The sequence below is a fragment of the Anser cygnoides genome, chromosome 24 (assembly GCF_040182565.1).
Source record: "Anser cygnoides isolate HZ-2024a breed goose chromosome 24, Taihu_goose_T2T_genome, whole genome shotgun sequence".
NCBI classification, from domain to species: domain Eukaryota; kingdom Metazoa; phylum Chordata; class Aves; order Anseriformes; family Anatidae; genus Anser; species Anser cygnoides.
In genome coordinates this window covers 4,263,183-4,283,648 of record NC_089896.1, presented here as the reverse complement: position 1 = coordinate 4,283,648, position 20,466 = coordinate 4,263,183, and the positions used below count along the sequence as shown (strand labels likewise).

The 20,466-nt window shown below is 43.8% G+C and overlaps 1 protein-coding gene across 13 annotated transcripts in view; it reads right to left on the bottom strand.

Moving 5' to 3' along the window:
* LOC106037988 (uncharacterized) overlaps window positions 1-20,466 on the bottom strand; it is a 129,658-nt gene that overhangs the window by 100,977 nt on the left and 8,215 nt on the right. For 12 of the 13 annotated variants that reach the window (XR_010826451.1, XR_010826457.1, XR_010826453.1 and 9 more), the window contains exons 4-5: window positions 18,507-18,613; window positions 4,392-4,479 (exon numbers count right to left, since the gene is read on the bottom strand). The gene's annotated coding sequence lies outside the window, so the exon portion shown is untranslated. Of the gene's footprint in view, window positions 1-2,494; window positions 3,277-4,391; window positions 4,480-18,506; window positions 18,614-20,466 lie in introns of those variants that run through there. The other variant, XR_010826455.1, reaches the window with a different exon arrangement.

The window sequence follows — 20,466 nt, the reverse complement described above, 5'->3', positions numbered from 1 at the left end:
ACCAGGTTTCCAACAAGGAAATTAATCACAAATGCCATCTTTAACTGATTTGGCAGGAGTGGTCTGGTGCCACTCAGCACCACCACTCGGGCCCCTGACACCTGGCAGCTGTGTGCTCATGCCCTCATCCTGCAGATGAGACTTACGGCCAAATTAAAAAGTTTGCAGTTCTCGCTTCACTTCAGGAGGGACTTCACTCACCTCTTTAAAGTACATCCTACTTGCTTTAGTATGAAATTAAATACCTGCTCTTCATGCAAATGGTGCCAGTGTCCAAGAGGAGCTAAAATGTGATTGGAATTCGTTCAGCTATTGGATGCATTCACACTGAAGGGCTTGAGCTGACCTTTCCAGAACAGCTTGTACCAGGAATACAGATTCAGGGAGACCTGGGTTTCCTTTCCCCTCCGTTTATTCCATGGTAAGACCCAAGTGCTTTGACCCCCCGCACAGCACACAAAGCATTATTTTTGCAATTAAGTTGCAAACGAGCAACGCTTACAAGAAGCATTCAAAGCATCCCAGGAACTGGGTCATTTTTCCCCCTTATCCTGCGAGTAAAACAAGCAGAAGAGCTCTCACAGAGCAGGCAGAAGGCAGAGCTCGCTGCAGAACAGATGCCTCCACTGCTGTGTACCTGGGGTCATCGCGACCACTTGGCACCGCTCCGCAAAACCCAACCGGGGACATCAGCTCCCGTCCAGGAACAGACACAAGTCTTCTCCCCTCTTCTTTCCCACTCGCACATTTCCATTGATTTTAGTTGTTCTGAATTAATTCCCAGCCAATCAACAACTAAACAAAGGAGCAGCACACCAGACAGCAGGTTTTGTGCTTCCTTCCTAACCTCATTCTGTGCCCCAGCACGTTCAATCAGCGCGTTCCCACTCCATGCCTGCAGTGGGAGAGTGCTCCAAGCTTTGCAGAAAGGAGAGAGAAAATCTAGGTTTCATTCCTAAATTTGCCACACTACTGGGGCAAAGCACTGTCTGTCCCAAACAGCCCGTCCATATGACGGGAATAACTAAACCAGCCTCCGACAATGTCAATTTGTAAGGTGTTTTCAGATCGCTGAATGACCAACACTATGAAAGAACACAGCACACTACTGCAAGGTGGCAAATCCCAGGCATACGGATAGACAAAAGTCATGTTTGTGTTAGAAACAGAAGCAAGAAAGGAGGAGCGTGTTGCTTCTCTTGCCCTACCAGACGCTTGTTCCAGGTGCCAGAAGGTCCCAGCCATCCCCTGAGGTGGGCTTGCCTTTCACTGAATTCCTAGTTTTTACAAAGTAAGTGGGTTCAGGAATCTTTATAATCACGTACAGAGCATTTCCAAGTTCATCTCCTGAACCTGGGACACACCCTAAAAGTCACCTTCCTGATACTGAGAACCTGTGCTCAGTCTGCCCCGTTGTAATTACCGGGCAGCCGCTGCCTCGGGATAAATCTAATAGACTTTTTGGCACTGTCAGATTAAAACTTACCTATCAACTCACTGCAGTGCTTTAGCTCTCCCTAAATCTGTACTTGGGAGAGAATTTATGACCAGGAATTGCATTTTGCAAAATGATTAAAGTTACCAAACATCCATAAAAAGTTGCAGTAGTAGATATCATTTTTTTGAAAGTCTGCTTAATTTATGAGAGGTGGAAGGTTTATTGTCATTTAGAGTCCATGGTGATCCAGCAATTTAGCATTTTGCTGAAGCTGTACACAGCTGCTTTCTCATTTATGATTTTTACATGTTTTTAAATTGCCATGTTTGCATCTGGGGGCGTCAGCAGGCTGGGAAGGGGGCAGGGAGAGCAGACGGTGCTTGGTGTTCCCTACCCTGCCCCGACAGGCGAAGCGGTCTCGCTCCTCCACCAAGACTGTGAGCTACACAGGGAGCTTCAGCACTTGCTCTGAAGACGGTGTCTTCTCTCTCTCTCTCACCGACAGTTCCGAGTACAATAAAATTAATCACGGATGTAAATTCCTCTGCTGCAGGTCCGGGCTTGGAGATCCTCCACGCGAGGACAGTGACCTGCCATGTTAGCACAGCCGGGAGTGCTGCCGTCAGCCCGCTCCCAGTAAACCCCAGCCGGTGACCTGTGCGTCCATAAAGCACGGGCCCCCTAGCCCTGCGGGGTGGCTTAGCCCCGTCCTCCTGTCAGAAGACATCAGGGAACAACAGCCCCACATCAATGTTCTTTACCCACACTGCGGAGAGCTCAGGAAAGGAAGGTGTCCATCATCAACTGCCCACCGTCCCTAATGAGCTGCACGGGATGTAAAACAAACCCACGTCGTGGTGCCGGGTTCTCTGTGCAGGGGATGCAAGTTTCCAAGAGGACAACCGCTCCCTATTTACAAGCTCAGGCACAGCATCAGAAGCCTTATGCAACTCCAACTGCGTTCTTCCAGTCATCCTGACAAGCTTCCTCGTGGCTTAAGACTTCACCCCTTTAGATCCCTTCCCGTGCTCTTGCTCGCGATCTCCCATCACTTACCTCTCAGCTCACGTCCGCCCAGGTGCAAACACTTTGAAGCCTGCAGGGGGAAGCATCCCAACAGCCCCCTCGGAGGTGCGTGGCTGGGGGCACCTCTGGCTCCCTCCGGGAACTTAACTTAATCCCGCACGGAGGGCGGCTCGTCTCCACTGTAAGGCAAATCCATCCTGAGCCTTCAATGAACTTTGTCAAAGACCTGGGGAGTTTTGATTAAACACCAATTAAAGCCCCCAGAACCGTGTCAAAGAAGGAAAACAACTGAAACTGAGTCAGAGTGAACGCTAGACGTAGAAAACTTGCCTGTGCCTGCTTGGACGATGCTTATTTGCTCTCTGCTGCTCTACAACCTTTACTCCCACTTGCAAACTGAGCCAGCTGCAGACCTGAGATCGGCCACACGCCCTCTTGATCGCCGTCCACGTGCTCCCAGCTGCTCTCCGTACAGCTCGCAGCCTGGGAACAGTCGAGGCTCTGACAAGCACCTGCACCACGCGCTCAGCAACACCGCACCACCGAGATTTCCGAGGTCAACCCAACGCGACACACGGATCTCCGCGCTGGGAGGTGTGCACGGGGATGCCTCGTGTCTCTCTAGCCTGCTGTTATCAATAATTCCTTTACCTTTTTCTTTGTTGGTGGGTTGTTTTGTTTTTTCAATTTTGTTTTTCATTTTACAAAGCTAGCCTTCTGTTTGTAAGCGAAAACTAATTAAAGACATTTTGATTTATCTTTGTAAGAAAGCCAGTCTGTCCCCCTTGAGCGTTGTAATTTTCCAGCTTAATTGAATTCTACACCGTGTTTATGATGTAATTTTAAGAATCCCTAAAAACAAACTCGAAAGGCTCTTTTCATTAATTTTGAATTTCTTCTGCAACAGGCAGCGTTTTATCTACGGAGAGGGCTGGAGTTCCTGTCAATTGTAATAAAATCCAAATGCTTCTTAATAACTGGAGTGAAGTCAAAAGGAGCCACAACAATGAGGAATTAGAGATTAGCAGCTGTAATCATGGACTAATTGAAACAATAACCTATTAACTGGTGTCTTGGCGATCCTTGCAGACACAGGAAGCTGTATGTAACCGGAGCTGGCATTACTAAGCACATAGACTTGTCCTTCTTAATGAAATCCTTGTCTTGCCAGGAAGAGACCTCACACTTTCCCTTTCAGTGAGAATACTCAGAGTAATGAGGACTTCCTAAGTGCGTATGAAAATATTAAATGCTAATCACTGGCATTTAGTTAACTTTCACAATTAGGAGCACATTTCGAGCTAAAGAACTACAAAATCAGCTTTTTTTTATTATTTAATACAGCTTAGCTCTGCAGCTTTACCATTAACACACAGAGATGCGAACTCCTGCTCTGTAAACAAATTATTTTGTTGTCCGAGTTTGTTTCCAAAGTAGGTAGGTATCGTATCATTAAGACGTGGCATGTTTAAGTAACTAAATCAATATTAATAGAGTGAGTAGTAACATGTCAGCTTCAGCAAAGGGAGCCCTTGGGAAGGTCACCCCTGCTGAGGGTGCCCACCACCACCAGTCCCTCCCAGCCGGCAGCACGGGGCCGTTGGTGGTGCGAGGGAGCTGCTGCCTTTGCGGAGCATCCGCTGCAACGCAGGGAACGTTTGGCACCTCGCAGAAACCGGGCACGTGCCCTCCCTTCATTCAGCCCGGCAGCAAGGCAGATGTTTGCTGAAAATACACAGCTCGTGCCCTGACCCACGGCAGAGGTCTGCAGCCAAACAAGTCACTGCAAAACTCCATCTCGATATCGAAATTGTAAATATTACCTGGGCAAAATACGGTATTTGCTGGCTAATGCAGCCAGCACTGCTAACCTCCAAAAATAAACAAACCTTGGAAATAAAAAGGGGGGGAATCTGTAAACGTTCACCTCAATAATACCAGAAAGGAAGGCAGCACCAGCACAAGCAGTCCTGCAGAGCATCCGTGCCGTAGTTGACAGGCTACCGGCCCGAAATCTGTAGAGCAGAGCAGTATGTGATGTAAATGTTGTCCATCATAAAAATCAATGGGTCCTTTGCTAAGTGGTCAATATTTATTTAGCTTTAGCATTGTTTAATTCAATGCATCAATTAAAGATAGTGTAATGTCTGATTTGGTCCCAAGCTGCTGTTTCTGTTTGTCGTTACCTCATCTGTTTGATATCACTCATGTCTTTAAGTCCCTGCTCTTTTGTCCCCTTGCATAACTCAAGGACAGGAGTAATTGACGTGAAACTTTTAAAAATTAATTTCACCGCATATGCCACTAACAGAGAGTGCAAGTCCTCAGAATCATTTATAACTTCATGGTGATTGGCCCTGACAAAACAATACCTTAAAAACTCACGAAAGTAAATTATGGTCCGGGCAAATGGCTGAGCGCGAGCTGGGCCCAAGGCTTGGAACGCAGCCAGGCAAAAACAAAGTAATGCGCTTTTGATATTAATAACAGAGATGATATTGATCCGCAAGCCAGTGTCACTTCTACGCTCAGGCAAGGAGATTGCTTCAGGCATTTAGACCACTGAAAGCCACTTTCCATATAGGCCATTTAATTCTGGGAGTCTTTAATTATATGAAATGGAGCCCAGTTAAAGGGCCAGATACCTATTTACTCATCTTAGGTATGGGCTGTGATTCAGGAAGCTGTCAAAAAGGTATATAACTCAATTCTTAGATTTCAAAATGCAGTCATCTTTTTAAATGTTTATTTCATCTGTGGATTTCTTTGGCTCAGAGCCTGTTGGGAATTTGTAGGTACATGGACTCAAATTATAGGATGTTATTTTTCAAAAGACCTGAAGCTAATTTTCTTTTTTTTTTTTTTTTTTTAAATCCAGCAAAAGAAGCAACTCAGTTGAGTCAACTTCTCCTACTGAAACATGGGGTGCGATGGGAAAGAGACAGGACAGACCTGCAGTTTGAAATGCCCTCTGTCACACGTGCGCGTGCACACATGACATTGCACTTGCTATCCTCAACCAAAAACGATGGGATTTGCATGAATAACTTTGTTTGACTTCCAAGAGAGACGCACCCTACTCACAAAGGTGGTTTTCCCAGGCCGAGGTGCTTGTGCTCCAGGGGTGCTGACCCCTTGCATCGGCCTCCCCCGGTGCAAGGCACTCGAGTGCCCGCCTGCCGTACGGGGGGCTGCCCTCCAGCAGGCTCCCGGTGCACGCTCAGAGTTAACAGAGAGGGAGCTGAACAGACCCCCTCGGCCAGCATAAATCTCCGATTCTGAGAACATCCGCAGCCAGCGCTGCTGCCAAAATGCGATCTGTGTAGTGCCTCAGCCCTAGGTGAAACCCAGGAGCGCAGCAGTTGGCGTCATCACAGGAGGGACTGCTCCGGCCTCTGCTTCAGGAATAGACAGGTACGTAACAGTAAAAATAAAATAAAATAAACTATCACTTAGTAAAGGTAATCTACAGCCACATTCTGAAGGACCACAGTGCTTTCCAGAAAGCTCCTTAAATCTCCTCCTGCAGCGTCTAACACGTGTCTGCTACAAACCCTCCCTGGGGTCAGGTCTCGCCAGGCAGCACGGAGCACGGCTGCTCAGCGCCTCCTCAGCCCGGCTTCGCTGGGCCTTTCCCTGCTCGCAGGGCAGGATGCTGCCCGTGTTCTGCTCCCCTCTCGATTCCCACACTGCTCCCCACCGCTGAAACTCACCCGCGCAGAGCCCAGGTTCCTGGGCTTTAATTCAGCAGAAACGAGGAAGTGAAATCCCTCGCCCCAGCCCACGTACGGCCTGCGCCCGGGCTCTGCTGCTCCAGCGGTGCCTTGCCCTTCTGCCGCAGCAGAATATTAGCTTTAATTAAAGGCACCATCTACACGGCTAACCTCAGAAGGCTGAAGGTTTGCGCTCCTATTAAGATAGTTAATTCCATCCCTAAACAGATGCTGAGCTCCGAGCTCGATGGCAGCACCAATTTGGGTGTTAGGGAGCAGGCGGCCAGCAGCGCTCATGCCTGGGTCCCTGGAACCACTTCCAGGAGGGTGAAAGAGCTCCTGAGCTTGATGCCGAAGCAGCTGAACTGTCTGCCTACTTCTGTACAACGTATGTAGCTGCCGTACAGCTCTGAGGAACACGTTGTTGGGTTTTCTTGGGGATGTGAAGCGAGCTGAGTCCTAAATGCAGCCGTAGCACGTAACAGCAAGAAGTACATCCTCCGCCATTCTCGCGTTTCTCGATGCCAATGTTCATACCAGAGGACTTCACTACACAGGCACTTCGTCCTCATCATTTCTGGGTCAGCTTTTAAGTAACCATGAGTGGCAAAGCAGCTTAAAAAGTCGGGGAAAAAGTGAATCAGGACATGGGATCCCCAGAAATCACTAATTGTTTTTGTTGGTCATATTAGGGAGGCTGCAAGAACGGGAGTCTCCTGTGTTGTGTGAGGAGTCCCAGTGCTGCCTTTCTCTCACGGATTTCTTGTTACGAAATGAGCAGAACACCCAAAGACAAAATGTGCCTGAAAACAATGAAGAACAAAACCACCACGTCTCCAGTGCTACCAGCCGGGCAGCCGCACGCATCCTCGCTGCAGTCAACATTCATTCAATTTAATAAGACTAGTTGGGAGGGAGGAAGGTAGAAGGGGCTTGGTGCTATGTCAGCATGCATTTTGCCTCTGTAATCCATCAGGTTTCTCTTTTAATTTCTGTAAATAAACAAGCCTGGCCATCTGCCTACTTCGGGTGAGGTATTTGCGTCCCCTCTTACATTCTCTTCTGGTTTTTGACTGGAAACCTCCCAAATGAAAGAGTTAACTCACTTCCTGTATTAAATATTTACATAAAAATGTTAAGGAAGGTGTGTGTAAATTATAAATAATGTAAGGCAGGACTGGTCTCGGTTAGAGCTAAGAGACCCAAATTGTATCATCATAATACATTATTCACATATAATGCATCTATTCTCCTCCATTAGTGTTACTAGAAAAAGCCCCTGAGTGCTTAAGTTGAATTTGGAAGAGTGTAATAAATGTGAGATAAACAAATAGCAGTGGGGATGCATCTGTAGTTAAACAAGTGTAAATTAGAGCTCAGCCTAATTCCTCCAAACTACACCTAGGACAAACATGACGCTTTCCAGAAACAAGAGATCAGTTACAAACTGCAAAAAAAGACACAATAAATCCAAATTATCTGATATCGTTCCCCTAAAAAAAAAAAAAGGAAGAAGAAAAAAGGGGGTTTCCATGGAGAACAGCATTCTGCTGAATATTCTCTGGCGGAGTTATACTTAAATAACCTTCATGTTGTGACAGAAATTGACAAATGTAAAAATGCAGAGTTAAAATCACGCTTGCTCCTAATGCCCAGCGTGTGTGCACCTTCCAGTGACACCGAACAGAAACACGCTCCGAGTCCTCTTCTACTGCTGGCCCACGCTACCCAGCTCAGATCCTACAAACGCATTTTCAAGTCCGTGACTCCCAGGTGCTGTTGGCTCTCCTTTGTAATGTGAAGGACGATGAGCAGGCTACAGGAGTTACTAAGGACTGTGTCTGCTCATGGGTAGTTAAAAGCCATTTATCTTTGTGCCTTTATTTGCTGTGAGCTTTCATAGTTCTTGTAGGCCATTCCTCCCCCAGCCTGGAGCTGGGCAGCAGTTGCGCTCCCCTACACGGGCGGCTCAGTTCCTGCAGTTCCTTCCATTTCACACCTGCAGAATTACCTGCTGTCTGCTCACAGCCTTGTCTGGTGTCAGGGAGAGGCGTCCTAAAAGAGATCTATTAAAATGAAATAGGGCCGAGCGTGCGCCCTCCGGCAATCAGCTGGCTGCAAGGTCTGAGGCACCAAGTTTGGGGGCTCCTGGCACAAACCAGCCCCGGGCAGAAACCTAAGCCCTGCAACAGGTCCCTGAGACCTGGTCAAACCCTGACAACCTCTGAATTGGTCCTGAATCTCTACAAACACCAGTCAAACCCTTCCCTCCCCGGATCCCAGCAGCAGCGCCAGCAGCAGCAAAGGCAGGCCGAGGGACCGGGCTCTCACACTGGCCCCAGGGGAAGAGGGACGGCAAATCCCGGCGCAGCTCCTGGCAGCAGGACGCGGCCGTGACAAGCTCTGCAGGCACGCTTCGTCTCCTGCCAGCTCAGGAAAGCTATCCCAGTTGCTGTCCCAAATTTTCTTTTCAACTAGAGAGCTTCTTTTCCCCAGGCCCAGAGAAATATCATCAGCTGCTGATTACTGAGAGCTCGAGAAGTGATTTATTAATTTCCCACTCACTTTCAGGTTGGGAACATGACTGTACTCAAGAGCAGTCGCCTGATTCCTTGGGCTACTTCTGCCAGGTGTCTCCCGGCGCCTCGAGCCTCTCTCTTTCTTTTTTCACACGGCTTTACATTACTGCGATACACAGAATTGTTTCGGGATTTCCTGGGGCTATTTTTTTGCTTTTTAAATATTTTCCTGGAAGTGAAACGCATAAACGTCCCCTTCCCCTCACCAACACAAATATTTCTGCCTGCTTGGAGTTGCGACTCCCTTCTGCTCGCTAACGCTGACGTATCTTGTAGGGGAATTAACTCTGACTGGGGAGCCAGGCAGGCACAGGGGAGCACTTGTGGATAAGCCGAGGGCTCCCGTGGCCCAGCGACCAAGCCACGGGCTATTCACAAAGCGAGGGTGGCAAGTCGCTGATTCCGATGGTCACTTTCTTACTCCAAGTGCTTTCAAGAGACACTTTTTTCCATTTTTTACGTATTCTCCTACAATACCCATCTCCTCCACTGAGCTGCCTACAAGGGTGCTAAGCCAATGCTGGACATCACAATTTAGAGGGACGTCGTTCCTGGTATCCTGGTGGCATCCTTGGTTCCTTTCACCATCCTTTACAAATCAAGCACGTCTCTCTTTTCATCAGAGTAGGCTGGGAGAAAGAAGCAGGATTCTGATGGACTAAGTAAGATTTTTCTCACACTCTGCAAAATCCCACTGGGCTACCAGCAGGGCAGCTGCCTGGTGGCATGCTCATGTGTTACAAATGGTGACTGAAGCAGCTAACCTGAAAAATTAGTATGCATAGTGCTGGTGAAAAACAAATGATATGTCACAGCCTGAACAGTCACAGTGCTAGAGGAAAAAAATTGTTGCTTTAGGGCAGCATCTTGATTTGCTATGGGTTGAAGAGCTGGAAAAAAACCCCACCTGTTGCAAGTGCAGCACAAAGAACATGGGGTCAGCAAACGCTACTAGGGCAGCAACATCAAACAGCGACTACAAACGTCTGTTCTGGTGTCAGAAACAGCGATTCTGCTTCTGCCACTGCCCCACTAAGGCATTTCAGATTTCCTCTACTACCCTAGAGCTGTACCACCATTTTCTCAGCTGTGAAGAGTAAGAGCTTCCCAGGGCTGTATAGTGTTTAGAGATCTTCAGGTGAAAGTGCTCCTGTAAGCACAAGGAATATTCTCATTCCTAATTACCAGCACACATTAGAGGAATTGCAGTGCAGCATGTTCAGTCCAGCAGGTCCTAGAACACCACACTGTGGTGCACAGATGTAAAGTTAACATTTAGGCTTAAGTGCTTCTCAGAAAGGCTTCATAAATGAATCTCGTTGAAGTGAAAATGCCGAGCACATGTGAATAGTGTTAGTGCTGTTCTGATTTATTTATTTCTTTATTTTACTATTTATTCCTGCTAACCATGGATGTTCAAGTTCAAGGACCAAGCACCTTCTCTGAACTGCAACTCAATTACACTTTGAATGACTTCTGTTTGGCAAGTAATTTTGCTGCTGTGCAGATGAGGCTTACAGCAACAGTGCAGTCCTTTTGCCTCCTTTCTGCAGAGCTCAGAGACCCTTGCTAAAATAATCAAATTTATTATCAGTGCAAGTAAAACAGGAGCAAAATAGCTGTCTGATTTGTGGAATGCCTGGAACAAATAACATTTCCAGCACATGGGAATTTTCACTTTCTGGACACCAAGAAAGGGAAATACTTATTTAATAAGGAATCCTTAGTCTGAATTTTTAATGTCATTTACAAGTTGCACTGTGAGCAATATCTTGTGCTGACAAACTGTGCACTGATGAACATGCAGTTGATAAACAGGAATTTCCCAGGACATCACAGAAGTAGAAAAAGGATACAAGGAACACTCTGAAATCATACCCTGAATACAGGAGACCTCTAACCCTTAAAGGCTGCACCCATACAACTGGGAGGGTTAGATGAACTGATCCACTTTAGCTTACACTTAGTAAGCTAAGTGTAAAGACAACTCGATCAATTTGCTCGATGGGAAGCCCATCAAAACTGCTTCAACCTGTATGAGCTTATGCCAAGAAGTTCTGGTTCTAACATAGTTTGTCCAAGGCACCAGAAAACAATGAGTTACAACAACACAACAGGAGATAATAAAAATGTGTATAAACATCCATGCCTTTAGGTGAGACAGCACAGGTCACAGTCTGAAGTTATCTCCCAAGGTGGTAACATTGTTTGATTAACAGGACTGTCCAGAGAACTCAGAATCATGTACAAATTCAAGGTCATGGCTCTTGGGACCAGGACAAATAAGACAACCACCACAGGATACAGCCAAAGAGGATGGAAAGGAATTGCAGTGGAAGATGAGAATCATGAATGAGCCAGCCTCAGGAACACTGCACTCCAGAATGGAAGCCAGAGAAGTTTCTAGTCCCAAGCCACACAAGAGCTGACTGTGCAGGCACCTGAGAAGTGATGATTACAAGTGCAAATCCCAAGACAAAGGTCACAAACTTTTAAGGATGCCAAGAAAAGCAAATACTCAAACAAAACTACAAGAGAGTGCCAAGCAATTCTGACTTGTGGTACAAGGTCGGAGAACATGACTGCAATCTGCATCTGGAAATGAGGATTAAGATGTAATTTTAGGTAATATTTGAAACTTGCCTCTGTCATCGAAGCAGAGAAGGGCGAGCTTTCTGCTCTAATATGCAATTACTGCAGGGGTGCAAAGTACCAACCAGGATGCCACCAACAGAACCTGCAGCATTCCTTGGACATCAAAGGTGAAGACCTAGCTGGTTGCTCACGCCAGGAGGAATGAGCTTCCCAGAAGGTGCAGGACTGTTGCTACCATCAAACAAGCAAGAAAAGTCCTATGGAGCCCAAAAAAAGATTTGTGACTGTGCATTTGTGACATGTAGCTCTTACTTGCACGTTGACCTGTGGCGTCTAGCAGCACACGTTCTGAGGACGGAGAACAGGAGGTAGATGAGGAACTTCTTGCGGGTATACAGGAGGTTCCCCGTGCATTGTCGTCTCCTTGCCTTCCTCAAAATCTGTTGGATGTTGCATCAAGAGGCTTTATATGACACAGAAAATCCTCAGAGCTAAGAAATGTAACTACAATTCCTCAATTGAGTCTAAAAATGCTAAGGTCATCCCAACAAAAGAGCAATAAAGATAAGGAAAAAATGCTCATAAAGCTTCCCACAAAAGTACTGCAGAACTCTAGGAAGAGGTCAGCCTCACCACTTGTTTTTTTAGACACCATTAGGCTGTATGCTCCCTACGTCAAGGGAGTCAGACACACACACACCCCTTAGTAAAATGTCCAGCACAACGGGACCCAAATTTCAAGTGGGCAATGTGTATGTTAATGTAAATAATAGGTAACAACTTCAGGGTTTTCTAAAATACACACCAGGAAAAACCTACTGGAATGCACCCCAGAATCATAAGAGAGTAGGAAACATTTTTTTTCCCTAGTAAGGCATCTGTCCTCCATTCATTAGCATCCAATTACCTCCTGAGTCCCTTCCCCAGTGCTGGGGGTTTCTTTACAACAAAATAAAACAATATTACAAAACAACAACAAGAACCCTGACTCCAAGTGTCCCTTAGCGTGATTAATTGTCAGATTCAGGGAAAAGCTGAAAGCACAGGAACAGCACCAGAGAAATCCCCGTGCAAGCTACCGAGACTTACAGGAGCTGCTGTATGCTGAGAATTGCAGCCTCCTAGCACGCCGCTACCCACAGCAGATTACTTTACACGGTGATGATGACGATCACACAGATGTATTCGGCAGTACAGAAATCTGGAGGATCCGCTGTCACAGTTTCTCCTACTATTCCAGATGATTCCTCCAACATTTACGTGCTGATTGAAAAGTGTGCATGAAATTAATGCGCGCACGCACGCCAACATTTGAGTGCTGGGGAGGGGAGGGAACTGCAGAAACGTTACCAAAATCTCAGTTACGAAAATAGTTTAAACACTGAGCTAACAAATTAGGCAGTATTTTCTCTACCAGCACGTTTACTTAGCTAGCATTATCGCTGCTAAATATGCAACTCTGTGCCGTTTTCTTCAGTCTTTATCTTGAGGTGTCAGTCTGCCTAAGAATTCCACAAACAAATAACTGGAACCACTTATAAATAGCTGGCTTTAGTAACAGTAGACACTAGGATGACTGTAAAAACACTCCAGTTCCATTAACTCACTAAAATCAGCTGAATTATACAACAAAGATAATTACGTTAAGCAAATTTATAAAGTTACATAAAATAAAAAGGAGCAGAAGAACGAGGTAGAGACGAGGATGCCCTATTTTAAAAGAATTTCTGCTGGAAAAGACTAGGTCAATTGCATAAAAATGTTCAGATTTGTTTATGTTCTTTAACTTACAATACTGATCATTAGCAAATATGCTTTTTTGGCTTCTTTCCATAAGCAATTCACTAGAAATAGAACCGTCTGTTTTAAGCCTGAACGCTCCCTTAAAATATTTGCATCCCAGTCTCCCACTGGGGCAGCACACAACATTCAGATCCCGAATGCTGACTAAAAACAAACGGTAAAATAACTGACCTGTTTTCCTAGCTTCTGAAAAGCGCTGGGTAAAGAACAGCCTGAAGTGTGAAAAATGACACGACTTTCACAATTACTGCGTCGCTAGCAGACGAGGGTGTTAACTAATTGAACCGAGGAAAACATTTTTCTTCCAAAACTTCCAGAGGAATAATATTATTTGTAGATATATTTATACAGTTATTTAATGCGATAGTGTCCCTTTAAGTAAACTTGTCACAGAAGATTTATTTTTTTCCCCATTGTCTAAGAGTACAGTGTAGGGAGTACAAAAGGTCCACTGGCCAGGACACAAACCCCAGAGGCTGAGGCTAACAAAGCGGCTGACAAGGAGCGACTGGGTGACACAAGGGATGAAGCGTTCACAAGATCCTGCTGTTACAGATAGTAGAAACATAAAAATAACCAATATTTGATTCAAAGGAATTAGGAATACTGTTAGCATCAGAAATATAAAAACTGCAGCGTTCAAGAACTGGAAAAGGTTGTGGATATCACCTATTTAATTATTTCCAAATACTTTATCATATATCTAGATGTAATAACTCAATTTTATGCCACTTTCATGGAAATCTATTTCATTCTTTTCTTACATTTTTTAGCTTTTCCATCATTCTGTTCCATTTAATGAATACACGGATTTTGAATATTAGGTGAATAGTCCTTGCAACTGAACACAAAAGGGAAATGATGCAGATAGCATTATGGTCCCGCTTCTTCTCCTTGCATTAGGTTGGAAATGATATGCAGTAGGGATTATGCTTTGTTTAAAGCTGAGCCTCTGTCTCTAAAAGAATACATTATACAAATCTTCTAATGTTGTTGAAATTCCCCAAAACTTGATTGTGTCAGACATAATGTGGCAATGAGGTTCTTATCCCTACCTTATGCCGAATAAATATCTAATATCAGAGAGTATAACCTTGGAAAAGTATACACCAGGGAACATCCCTCGTGTCAATAATTCATAGGGCTGTTGGTGGGAAGGTACATGCAGCTAGCCCCTAACATTATACGGAATACATTAGTGCCCACGCAGCCACAGCTCCCCGGGAAGGCGGTGGGGGAAGGGGAGAGGCAGGAGCAGACGGATGGACGGACGGACAGACTCCCTGGCAGCCTGATTAAAAAAAAAACAACAGAATTCTTCAAAGTAGCACTTTCTCTGCCAAAACAAACAAGACCCCACATCAGACTCGTGCGAGGGACGGAGCATGTGGAGCGTGCATTGTGACACACGCACGTGCTCCCGGATTTGCTTTGCGTTTCCTAATTGCCAGAACGAGGGTTCCTGCCCCGGCTGCAGGGAGCGCGCCGCTGGGATCCAGAGCGCGCCCCGATGAGCGAGGCCCCCACGAGCCCACGTATTAATTCGACCGCCGTTAATCCTAAAATCAATACATTCGGGTTCAGTGGTATTTCTGTAGGCAGAAATACAGTTGCCATTCAAATGAGCTGAAATAAATAAGAAAAATTTCAGATAGCACGTATCTGCCTTAAAGACGATTGCGATTTTAATTAAAGGCAAAAAACGAGAGTGGATTTGAATACAGTTTGAGGTCTTCTGCATTCCCATTTGCTCTTTAACAGTTACAGTTTTAATGATTTAGGAACCAGAAGAATAACTAAGAAACCCAACAGTCATTATCTCAAATAATGAGACTTTTTAATGCAAAATCAATGTTTGTTATAATGAAAATAGATTCCTCAGCTCCTGCAGGGTGATATGTACAATTCTTTTTCGCCGTTAAATAGAATGTGATTGCTTATTTTCACCAACATGATGAACATTTTTATTCAGGAGTAAAAATAAAATGTCAGAATTTATTTACTGTTATTAAGCACATGTATTTAACCAGAAGCTCCCACCATATGACTGAAGCTGAGGAAATTGGGAATAATTTTCTGTGAACTTTCAGAAGCTTGGGGAATAAATGCAAAATTTCCAGCAAGTAATGAAAAAGCTTGCTCTGGGAAAAAATTGTCAGGTTGTATTCCAGCTCCTGTTCAGATGGTTGGCCAAACTCTTTGTTATGTCAAACGAACCAAACTCAAAAGCTAATGAAAAATATCTAAAGCACATTTAATGAAGTAAAAGAAAACACTTCTTCCATAACAAGATATCAAAACTGTTATCGATGCAGAGCAATTTTTTTTAATGCTGATGAATGTATTTATGGTGATTTTTCATCTCTAAACATTAGGAAAAGCATTCGTAACAATACTCCAGAGCTATTTCCTCTTAAGAGTCCAGATCTAAAACAAAGCATAAAAATTCTGGGGCTAAATGCTTCATTGCGAAACACTTTGTGTATTTCTGAATGCTCGTATTTGGCTTGTTTATGCATGCAATACCCAAAAGGTATAAAATCAGAACATGAAAAAGACGACAGAATTTGCAGCAGAGCTGCCAATATCCTTTAACGTGTTTTCTTGGGTTCTTGTACAGGTATCAGGGGAAGAACAAGTTCTCACTGGAAGAGAACCACAACTGGGAGCAGATCTGCACAGGAATCTCCGTGAAAAACATGGGGTTGGGCAGCTGCGATCTCTGAAAGGTGCCTTCTGCAGGAACGACACCGCTGACGAGTATCTTTCAGTCACCCGTGTATGGGAGGAATTTCCTGGAGTGATGCAAACATGTAGGAAAAACGTACTCTGTCTGGACTGGGAGCCCCTCGAGAGCATCTGCAGCAAACAGAGGCAAAGCAGGACTAACCATAGCAGGTTGCTGCGGGCTGTGTCCAGTCAGCCAGGGTTACTGGCTACTTTTAGGTAACGTATTATAATCTGCTCACGCTGTACACCACCGTATGAAACGCTCTGTATATATACTAGTAGCTTCCAAAGTTTTCACTGAGGAATTTTAAAGCGTTATTGGTGTGAAAAGAGTACAAACACTATTTTTCAGTAATAATAAACGTAAAGAAAAGGTTAGCACATCTTTCTAAATAAACCAGGCAATGGGAATCATGTTTACTGAACTGCACTCATCTGTTGTGCAGACCTCTGCATGGTTGTCATTTCTCCATGCATATTTATTCCAACTTGTTAGCTCAGGCTACATCCACACGCAGAACAGAGCTTCTGGACTTGTGGCAACTCCTGAAGCAGTAATACTTATTAACCAGTTCAGCTTGGCTCCAAAGCAGTCACTTAATGGGGAAGACTCAGCAACTGGAATTACAGAAAAGTTTCCACGAGGATATTTTATTTTATAAACTGTTAATTTTTATCGATGTTCATTTTTCATGAACACTGGAAAAATGGAACTTTCAGAGGATCATTTATTAATGAAAAGCAAATTCCAATCCACACAGAGGCTTCTGTGAAAATCAACAGAGGATTTTCATGAGCAAGAAACATTTAAGGGAAACTACTTTGTGCTCATTCAGTAAAATACAGCAATAATTTTATGACAGATAACAACTTCAGTCGTAGCTAAACTTTACAGGTCAAATTTGATGGTTTATTCTCAAGGTTGTTAAAAATATTATCAAAATATATTCAAGGAAGAGTATTAGTTATGTAACATTTTCAGGAAATCATGATCTGCTCATAGATATGATGCAGGCAGAAGTAAGGCCTAAATTCTTTGAGTAAATTACTCATTGTGACTTTTTTTTTAATCTTCAAACTAACCATGATTGACACTAGAGGACAGTCATTATAGTCTACAGTGGCAGAATTCAGACCGTTAAACAATATACAACTAACTGCAAGAAATGCAGTTTATGTAGGAACTCTCCCTAATGTGCATGTTGTTTGTAACAAAACATACAAAGCCTCACATTACGGAACCTGTGTGCATTCATATACGCTGCTCCACTGTGGTGCCCATGCAGATGTGCCTTTTTGAAACAGTTTTCAGAACTAAAAAAAATATTTTATTTACAGCATATCAGTTGCCTGTGTTGCCCTGCATTTGGCTTAGTTATTAAATAAAGAATATTAAATACTTAAATGTATCTGTGCCATAGAACTGATTTGTTAGCAAACTACATACAGGAAAGAATTAACACCATTCAAGCATTTATGACAGCACAAGATGTTCCAGACCGTGTCACAGACTAATGCAGTAACTCTGAAGACCGTTATCTCTGAGATCTTACAGCAACTACCCCTAATGGCTAGCTCCTTCCTGGCAGAATATCTAAAATACCTAAGAGCAAGTATTTCTAAGAAAGATGAGCAGTATTAAAGTTTCAGGATGGGGCTACTTTCAGCGACGGAGTTTTCCTAATGGGATTCATCTTCAGTATCGAAATCACATGCTTCAGTAAGAAATGGGACAGGCCAAGAGTTATAACCAAGAGTCATATTTGCAAGACAATTTTTGGTATGTGAATACATTCACTTCAGAGGTAATAGTGAGGCAGCTTTCAGCAGAGCTCGGAATAAACACATAGATGAAAAACTGAGCGCTGGCCTTTCTTGGAACCTTGACTGTCATGGAACAGCTTTCCTTCTTTTCCTTCTTTCTCCCTTCTCCTTAGCATTTAGGAGTTTGAAAATCTGTAATGCATCTTTTTCAACATGCAGGTGTATTCACTATCAGCTAAACTGAAGGCCCAATCAGCATACATAAACTCTGCCCCTAAGCAGTCTGTCCTGGTTTATACAGAGATTAGGATTGCTTTGAATTACACATGCAATCAGGACATTTCATACAGCAAATTGTGGTCATTTTGACAGCTATACAGCAAGCTTAATTTCAGGCCCAAGTATATATGATATTCAGAGATACAATGAGGTAATTTAACATTTAAAAAGGGGAATATGTAGTACAAATTAGTAGAAAAATCATGACACTTACAAACCTGTTCTAAAGATGTATTGTTCCTTTTTCTTCAGAAAAAAATCAGTTTCTATTAAGAATAAATTAACCACTAAAGAATTCCACTGATGGTCAATTCATATTGGAAATCTATTTTAACCTTGGAAAAGAAAGGAAGGAAAAGGAGGGAAGGAAAGAGGGAGGGAGAGAGGGAAGAATGCAGATACAAAGATGCATGCAGAAACACAGCACTTCTAACATGCAGCCTGCAGAACAGCAGCCCCCGTGACTGCAAACTCCTCGTCAGAGGATGTCAGCTGTTCTTACAACAGCTAGATTTTCAGAGTAAGCAGTCTTCATCGTAACATATAGACAGATATACACGTATATATAAATGTACAGACCTCTGACTGAAGAAACCTGCTCTCTTTTCTGAGGTGTGGGAATCCTATGCACGGAGGAGATCTCACACGACGGGCTTGCTCCTGCTCTGTAAACCAGAGTATGAAACCTGCAGTGATGAACAGAATATTGACCAGATGTATCTAGAGATCTAGACGCCGCTTATGCCTGTTATCCCCAAACATCCTGCTTTGTAAAAACAAAAATCTGGCATGCATTTGAACCCTGATCTCTTCGAAACAACTTGGAAACAACTTTTCCTCTCTGTAAACTCTGCTACATCCTTTATATGTTTTCAATGCTCTCTTTATAAGCATTACCAACTTCTTCAAAATAAAAACACTTCCTGTTCAGTCAGAGTCCATAAAAACTCTTGAAGTTAGTGCACGTGTGTGTACCCAGTCAGGTATCCCGAAGGGAAGTGGCAAAAAGCTGAATTTACACAATCTGTATCCCTTAGCTAATACAGTAAAAATTTCAGTTCTAATTCCTTCTCCAGGTTGAAAGATTTCTTCACCATTTTTCTCCCCTAATTAAGTGAAGACCTGTTATAGTTCAAACGTGTACTACACAAGTGAAATTCTTAGGCTTGTGTGTAAGAACTGGATTGCACGGTTGCAGCAGGTCATCGTGGTCTTACCCTTCACAAATCTGCATAGCCCCACTTCAGCTCCCAGTTACGCGCACTACAGAAGCTCTTCTTGGTCAAAATATACTTTGGGTTGAAGTGACATGCTATCAGCTGGTGCACTCTGGAGGTGCGATTTTTGCCTTCAAAAAGCCCGGAAGGTCTCTGAGTATTTGCCTAGCACCATAAATACTGCAACAGTGAGAGAGCAAAAGCCAAGAAAAGAACATGGAAGGTACACTACTAGGACAAAGTTTTTGTCGGAGGGCATAAAAACTAAACTTGTTTTGTAATACATCTGCTACTTGGAATTATGAAGTTTGGTCACATTTTGATTGATAGCAGCATCATAATTTTAGTCCAATTTATCACTCAACGTTTTATACTCCTGCCAAAAAGGGTTAAAAGCCCTCCCTCTTTCCAAACATTTCGTACCTGACCTTTACATGGCTAATTTTATTACTCTGACAGAATTTTTAGACTTCTGTATTCTTTCAAATGCGCCATGATAGTAACTGGAATCTTCTAATTTCTTCAAACTGTCTTCCCAATTATTTATTTAAAAGCTGTGAAGATAAGCTCTCCATTCTCACCTAGATCAGTGATAAGAGAAGAAATGGCCTTTTTAAAGTGTCTCTGCTTTTTAAAGCAGATAGAAATAATAAGGTTGACAAAGGAAAAAGGAAAATTGAGCATTATGAGGGTAATAACTTAGAAAGTGTCAGATTCAGAATAATTGAATTCAATGACATTTAATGCTATGGAAAACAATAGCAGCAGCCCAGCCGCCCATCTGATTCATGTCTAGTTCATGTTTAACAAAACAAGGCTAAGGGTCATGCAGTCATGAGTCCCATAAATAACCTGTTAATGGGATTTCCAAACAAGCTGTCCTCAAAATGGTTTTTCGTCTCACAGAAAGAATATTAAAATGCAAATGGATTCGGGCTGTGTCCTCATAAACAACCATGTTCATTTAACCTCTGACCTCAACGTTTAACTGCCCATTCCAGCAATTTGTATGGTATTAGCCACAGCATGCCACTCCAAAGTGCTAACTTTGAGAAGAGAGCACTAAATGAATGGGTTACTATCTGTGATGCTCAGTTAATCATGTCAAAATGATTTTATAGGCAGAAAACTGTCCTTTTAAAACTTCCCTTCGTTCAGCTGACATTTTTGCTAAGGGAAGAAAAAGACCAAACAACAAAACCAAAACGAGCGAGTGCCAGGGAAGGCGTTTTGGGAGCAGCCCTGACCAGCACAGCCCAAGGGCTTTGCTCGAGCCCGGCCCTCACAACGGCTGCCCGCACTTCCACGGCGCTCAGCCCGGC